The following is an 8,094-nucleotide window of genomic DNA, read 5'->3' as shown; positions in this document are numbered from 1 at the left end:
GAGCCCCTTAGCTAGTTCTTACAGTCCTCCCGTCTGCCAGCTCTTTAATGGAGACAGAGACAGAGGGGAGAGATGGAAGCGGCAGGGAGAAGGGAGAAGAGAGAGGCGAGGATAGGGAGTTTGACAGATGACTGCACAGAGTTGGGAAAACCGGAAAGGAGAGAGGGGACAATGGAGGATGTATGTGGCCGCTTGATAGGGACTCTGGCCTCACGAGTAGTGAAAGAGACAGGAAAACGGGAAGTGTGACATATGCTTGGACCCCCAGGGCTATCAAAGAGTTTTAAGCAGCAGAGTGACCTGGTCAAACCTGTGTTTTAGAGAGACTCCATCTGGCCACCATGTGGCGGGTGAATGGCTGGCTGGCTGAACAGGAAAAGGAGACCCTGCGGCAGGAAGTTCTCCTGAGAGAAGGGTGAGAAGAGAAATGAGCAAGGCCAAGGAGGAGGGAGACCCATTCAAAGACCAGGAGGAGGAAGGGGTGGGGGTGAGTTGCCACAAAAGGATACAGGAGGTGGTGATGGAGAGGCGGGGAAGAGGACAACGAGAGGGTGTTACAAGGAGCCACTCTAGCAGGCAGCAGAGAAGAATGCAGCCAAGTGACCAAAGGCGCTGGGCACGGAAGAGCGTCTGTCCGTATCAGTTCCAGATGTGGAGGCTGGGTGGAATGATAGGGCTGGAGACAGTGGAGGAGCAGCGAGGTGAGTGGGGGAAATGGAGGTCACAAGAGCAGACAACAGCCTTGATAGGTTCAGCCAGGAGGAGACTAGAGGAAGGGCGGGCAGTGGCTGGCGGGAATCTGGGAGGCCTGTAGTTGTTGTTTAGTTGCTAAGTTGAGTCCGACTCTACCATCCCATGAACTGCAGCATGCCAGGCTTCCCTGTCCTTCACTATCCACTGGAGTTTGCTCAAACTCGTGTCCACTGAGTCGATGATGCCATCCAACCATCTCATCCTCCGTAGTCCCCTTCACCTCCTGCCTTCAATCTTTCCCAGCATCAGAGTCTTTTCTAATGAGTCTGTTCTTTGCATCAAGTGGCCAAAATAGTGGAGATTCAGCTTCATCACCAGTCCTTCCAATGAATATTCAGGGTTTGATTTCCTTTAGTATGGACTGGTTTGATCTCTTTGCTCTCTAAGGGACTCTCAAGAGTCTTCGCCAACACCACAGTTCAAAAGCATCAACCTTCTTTGTGGTCCAACTCTCACATGCATACATGACGACTGGAAAAAAACAAAACTTTGACTATATGGACCTTTGTCAGCAAAGTGATGTCTCTGCTTTTTAATATTCTGTCTAGGTTTGTCATAACTTTTCTTCCAAGGAGCAAGCGTCTTTTAACTGCATAGCCACAGTCACTGTTTGCAGTGATTTTGGAGCCCAAGAAAATAAAATCTGTCACTGTTTCCACTTTTTCCGCTTCTATTTGCCCTGAAGTGATAGGACTGGATGCCATGATCTTAGGTTTTCGAATGCTGAGTTTTAAACCAGCTTTTTTCTCACTCCTCTTTCCCCTCATCAAGACACTCTTTAGTTCCTCTTTTCTTTCTGCCACTAGAGTGGCATCATTTGCATATCAGAGGTTGTTGATATTTCTCCCGGCAATCTTGATTCCAGCTTGTGATTCATCCGGCCTGGCATCTTGCATGATGTACTGTACATATCAGTTAAATAAGCAAGGTGACAATATACAGCCTTGATGTACTCTTTTCCCAATTTTGAACCAGTCTGTTGTCCCATGTCCAGTTCTAACTATTGCTTCTTGACCTGCATACAGGTTTCTCAGGAGAGAGATAAGATGGTCTGGTATTCCCATTTCTTTAAGAATTTTCCACAGTGCCTTGTGATCCACACAGTCAAAGGCTTTAGCATTTGAAGCAGATGTTTTTCCAGAATTCCCTTGCTTTCTCTATGATCCAACAGTTGTTGGCAATTTGACCTCTGGTTCCTCTGCCTTTTCTAAATCCAGCTAATACATCTGGAAGTTCTCTGTTCATGTACTGCTGAAGCCTAGCTTGAAGGATTTTGAGCATTACCTTGCTAGGATATGAAATAAGCGCAATTATATATGGTAGTTTGAACATTCTTTGGCATTGCCCCTCTTTTGGATTGGAACAGGGAGTTGTGAAATAAGGGGGTGTCCATGCTGATGGGAGAACCTGCAGGGAGAGGGGCTGTTCAGATTTCCCAAGAGGCAGCCTCTGCCAGCAGAGAGCACAGACCATCCCCCAGGAGGCCATGTGGGCCCTGATGCAGGAGAGGTGAGGTTGATTTTTAGGGTCTAGTTCAGGTCTCAAACCTAATTCTCCTACCCCCTTGGGTAGAGATGGCGAGCGGGAAGAAGCCACACAGCCCAGAGAAAGGCCAGAGAGCAGGAGTCTATAAGGCTGAACACCCATTCCTAAGTTTCCAGACCCAGAGAGAGGGGCTGGCTTTGGAAACAAGGCATTCCCTCCTCAGGAGACAGGATCCAGCCCTCTGCACGCTGGAGCCCCAGCCCAGCCTCCAAGTTCCTAGAGTCCTGAGGCCACAGCATCCCACAGGGATGAATCACAGGATCCCTGGGGCGCCACGGCAGTCTCACTGTGCCCTTTCTCCTTCTTCCCTTTCACACCCCCGGGAATTGGCACTCTTGGGAGCCACTCGACTTGTGTGTGGTCTGCTTCTGAGAAAATCAGTGTCGTGAGCAACGTGAGCTCACAGTCTTGCTCCATGAGTGTGTGCACACATGGGAGCTTGGGTCCGTGTGAGGGCACCTGCACACACACATATGGTGTTTATCTGTGCACTATGTCCTGTGTGTGTGCGCAATGAGTTTGGGAATCTGGGTATTCCAAGTCTTTGCTGTATACTTGGGATTTGAAGTATGTGTGTGGAGTGTTTGTGACTGGTGTTTGTACGGGAGATATATGTACTGTGTACGCATCGTGGATGTTTAATGTGCAGGCTTGTGATGTGGCATGCATGGTAGATATCTGAGTGTTGAATTTGTGGGGGGTTGTGCCTGCGTGTGGTGGCTGTGTGACTTTTGAGGGTGTCTCTGAAATGTTTGAAATATTTGTGTCCGTGTGACATTTTTCTGTGAGGTGGATGCACGCTTCCTGTTTTCAGGAGTTGTGGCCCTGTGTATCCGTGTTGTCTTTGAGGGTATTTATGAAGGTTGTGTGTGTGTGTGGAAGGGAGAGTGTGCTTTTGCAGGTGTTTGTGTCTATGGAGGGAGCGTGTGTGAGGAGGGATGTCACGGGGGGAGATGTGACAGCCCCACACAGCAGAAGGGGCAGAGTTCCAGCACTCAGTTCACCATCTCCTGGTTGGGTGACCTGAGCTAGCTACTGCCCCCTCCAGCCTAAGATTCCCACTAAAGACTAGTACCTGGTGAATTCTAGGAAAGCCCTATGGTCTGGAGGAGGAAGGCAATGTGAGCAGGACAAGAAGGGATCGCCGAGAGCTACACTGAGGAGAAGGAGGACATTCCCCGTGACAGCCCAGGATGTGGCCAGGCCTCCACCCGCTTGCCCAGCCCCCGGGGGCCCCACCTGTGCCCTGGCAGGACGTGACTGCCGCCTCCTCTCACTGCCCCAGAGGGGCAGCCACAGCCGCGTTTTAGGCAGGTCTCCTCCTCACATCCCTCGAGCACAGATTGGAGAAGCTTCCTGAACCACTTGACTCCCGCCCTGAACTAAACTTGTGTGAAGAAAATAGAGCTGCTGCCCTCAGTGGAAAACAATGCCTGGTTACGAACCACAAGCAGTTCCACAGACGGGCTAGTGCCATGGGCGGGAGGGCACTTGACACCAAGGGTCCCTCTCTCCCAACAGCCCTAGTTGTCCACCCACGTTTGCTCCAATTTAGACATGGAATGGGTTCACAGCGGTGAAGCCACGCGCCCAAAGTCCCACAGCCGTGCGTGCGCAGAACAGTGAGGACAGGACCCCCGGTTTCAAGTCCCTCTCTGAAACCCGGGCTGCTTCTCTTCCTCAGTTCTGTTCTCTTCACGTCCCTCCTTGCCCCACCCAAGAGGAAGGAATATACAACTCGACACATATGGGGGATGTCATGATAAATTTTAAAAATTCTAAATGACATGCTCTTTTGGCTAATAAATGCTCCACTAGTGACAATACAACGGAGTATTAAGTGGGTGGACCCTACAGCCCCACTGAGTGGACTCATCCAAAACCGGCTGTGCAAATTAGAGTTAATTACCTAACCTCTCTGGGTTTTCTCATATGTTGTCTGTAAAATGGAGGTAATAATAATAATAACCATATCTACCTCACTGAGTGTTGTAGGATTAAATGGGTTACAATATGAAAGTTTCCTGAGAAAGCTGCCTGGGCCAGCCCATCCCCTTCTCAAAAGTACAGAGGCATCACACCCATCTCAGAATTTCACTCCTGGTGAGAAAGCATCAAAATCCTGTTAACCATAACCTTTATATTCCAGCCCTTCATTTCTGCAACTCAGTGGGGAGGGGCTGGTGTTACCTTCATTTCACAGAGAGGCGAAGGTAGCACCACAGTGAGGGGACAGCCCGCCTGCCCCATGCCCACTCAGGGCTTTTCAAAGGGCGCCTGCACCCTGGCAGCATCGGCACTCCTGGGAGGTGGATGTAGGTTCCAGGCCCCAGCTCAGACCTACTGAAGCAGACTCTTAGGGGCAATCTGTCCTCACAAGCCCTCAGAGATGATTCTGATACTTTAAGAGGAACTGGGCAAGGCCTCTGAAAAGATTGCTGAACCAGAAATACCTCACGTGAGGCAAGTGAAGGAAAGTGGAGGGGGGAGGGGAATCACCCCCTCAGCTCACGTGTGACCTCAGCCCACATCCTCACACTCTCTGGGCCTAGAATCTGCTCTCCTTCCAGGAGTGATAGTACAGGAGGCAAGCAGGATTCTCTGAAACTTCGGGAGGTGACCGTTATCTGTGGGAATCGTCAGGGTCCAGGTGAGCCAGTGTCTGAGTTCTGCCAGGCCCTGGGGCTTCGACCACCTAGAAGAAGACGAGAGTCCACAGCCTGCAGGGGTTTAGCACAGTGGGGAACCCAAAGTCTGAGAGGACTGCGAATCTGGAAAGGGACCTCCAGAGAACCCCGAGAAGCAGGGTCCCCCCACTATGGCTTGTCCTATCCTGGCCACAGTGGGTCAGGGTCAGGGTTGGGGCACACCTGGGGGTCGGGACACACCTCTGCCTGGGTCCTGAGCCCACAGTGCCGTGGTCCCTCTGACGCAGGCCCTCCCCGTCATTGCCTCCCACCACTGGGTGCTCCATCTGTCCACAGGTCCTTTCAATCTTCCACAGACTTTTATGTGAGGAAGACCATGTCGGTCACATTGACCCAGCCCCCATTCCATGGGTTTCTACAAGTCATCCTCTCAACACCCCGTTGAAGTGAGCATAATGACTGTCCCCATTTGACAGATGAGAAATCGAGACTGCCAAGAGAGAATGACTGCCCAGCTCCCGTGTTGGGTGAGGGGGCTGCCCCACAGCAGCCTTGCCAATTATTAATGCTGACTTCAAGACGCTCATGTGCTTGCAGCTGTCTCACCCGGGCTTGGTTCTGTTGCTGATGTGTTAACTTGGACATGACACTTTACGACATCATGGACCCTAACCAAGGCCTGTCCCGGTAACTCGGATCCTCAAGAAAAGGGTTCGTGTGGTTTAACCTCCAAATGGTTAAAACAGACGAAAAAGCTGTGAGGCTCAAAGGGACAAACCCTCAGGTTCCCAGCAGCCAGAGGCTTGCAGAAAGCTGTGGTTTCATGGTCCACAGAGCAGCACAGTCAAGCTGTGGAGACGCTTCTGATCCTGCCCTGCCAGCTTCACTCACTCTCAAATTTTCTCACCTAACGTCCCCCCCTCTTCCTCCGGGGCTCTGGGAGCCTCCAGATCCTCAGCCGCGGTTCTCGGCTCCTGTGCGGTGGCCGCGGGGTAGACAGGGAGCTCCCAGCACCTGGTTCCTCTGCATGGACGGCTCCAAGCAGATGAGCAGCCAAGCTGGCCACGCAAGGGGTCCCTGGAGTCTGAGGACCAGATGGGAAGGGCTACCATGCCCTGCCCCACCAGCGGTGTGACCATGGGCAAGTCACAGAACCTCTCTGAGCCTCGGTCTCTCTTCTGTCAAAAGGGAGAAACCATTGTCCTCCTTTTGTCAGGTGGCTGTGAGGAGGAGATGACCCGAGTCAAGTACCTGGCGCCACGCCCGGCCCTGCAAGCCCTCGTTTTTCCCGTTAAACACGTAGGCTAGTTTTCAGAGGAAGGGACACTCCAGCTGTCTCTTTATCAGGATTTGTTTCCGAAGCACCCCACGTTGTCTTTTGGCTCACAAACTCCCGACAGCTGACACCCGCCAGGATTTTCTCTCCTATGCTACTGTACCTCTGCAGGGCGGCCCATGGCTGGTATGCTCTAAGCCTAGCTGCCTTAGGAAGCAAGGAGGGTAGGCAAAGAAGAACTGGGGAACCCAGGGTTTTCCCACAGAAAGCAAGGCCCCAAAAGGGGCTGATGAGGGAACTCCCTGACTCCCCAGGGCCCACAGAGGTGCTGGGCAGGCCAGAGAGTGAGCAGAGCCACACTCTTGCACTGAAATCTGGTCTGGGAGTCTGGAGATCCAGGTTCAATTCCTGGCTCCCAAGCTGTGTGACTTGGGCCAGTTATTTAACCTCTCTGAGCCTCAGTTTCCAAGTCAGTAGTTGAGACTAAAGATACCTGAGGCTGTCTGTGGTTATCTTTACCCCCATTTGCCACAGGAGGTGAAGGACCGGCCTGCAGTGGGTGTCAGTGAAAAAGGCAGCAGAAACTAAGTTGGGGGTCCAGGGTGCCACAGTCCTTCCCATCCCATTTCTATGGTTAGATGAGGCCAGAAAGGCTCAGAGAGGTTTAGCAACTTGTCTGAGGTCACATAGTTTGTGCACATCATTGCCTTCCTGGGCCACTCATTCCTACTTGGGATCCTCGGGTATCAGCTTGGTCTCAGAAACCCTCCCAGGGAACTTTGAGCCTGCCTTGTTGCCTGGGAGGGTTTTCTCATCTCAGAGTGATAGTCCTAGAGACACAAGAAAAGACGTGTCTCCTGTCTTCGCTGAAAGATTCTTGGGGGAATAGAAGCATTTCCACAAAAAAACCAACACACTGAAGTTGAGCCTCCCATGGCAGGGCTGTCTGGGAGAATTGCTGGAGGGGTGCAAGTAGGCACTAAGCAACGTTGGATGGAATGTTAGTTTTGGTGGCCTTTAAAAGAAAGCCACGCTCCACGTGGCTGCCATGAAAATCCGAGCCTGCTCAGTCCTGCCCTATCCTTCCCATTCAGATCCAGTTTTGACTCCTGGACTTGGCCTGTGAGTCTTCTGGACTCCATCATCCTACATTCTCATTTGCCTCCCATCTGGTCTGGGGGCTCTACAAGGGTAGGTCCTGGACATTTTGATGCCGGGACCTGCCACAGAAGGAAGGTTATGCTTCCTGGGCAAGGATCACAGGCCAGGCCCCCATCAGATGTTTACACATGTTTCTGCGATTTAGTCTTCACAAGAAGCCGGAACATCAGGTGTTACTATTATTCTCACTTTGTAGATCAGTAAACTGAGGTCAGAAAGATCAAGCAATATGCCAAAAGTCACACAGCAATGTGATCGCTGAAGACGTGAAGAGATGAAGGAAGGGGCGCTGAGCACATGGGGTTCCCGCTTTCAGGCCCTGGTCCCCAGAGGCATCTGCAGCGGGTAGGCTCGCTTGATTGCCCATCTGTCTCCAACTCCTGGGGAGCCCCATCTAGGCACTGAGTGAGGTGGACCCCTGTGAACTGACTAACCACAACCACAGTCTTCGGAGGTGTGTGGGAGGAGGAGAGTGGCTCTCCCCCAGCCCGCCATAGCCCCAGCCCCGCCCTGCCCCAGCCCCAGCCAAAGCTCTGTGCCAGCCCAGCAGTTTCTGCTTGGCAGCAGCTCAGAGGAGTGAAGTGGCGCTGGATGTGGGGGGAGCAGGTTGGGTGGGAGAGCCTGAGAACTGTCTGATTCCAGCTCAGCCATGTTCTGCCAACGCTGCAGGGCTGCTGTGAGGCACTTCCCGGGCATTTGGCCCCTTGGACA

The sequence above is a fragment of the Capricornis sumatraensis genome, chromosome 16 (assembly GCF_032405125.1).
Source record: "Capricornis sumatraensis isolate serow.1 chromosome 16, serow.2, whole genome shotgun sequence".
In the NCBI taxonomy this organism is placed as follows: Eukaryota; Metazoa; Chordata; class Mammalia; order Artiodactyla; family Bovidae; genus Capricornis; species Capricornis sumatraensis.
This window is presented reverse-complemented; position numbering follows the sequence as displayed.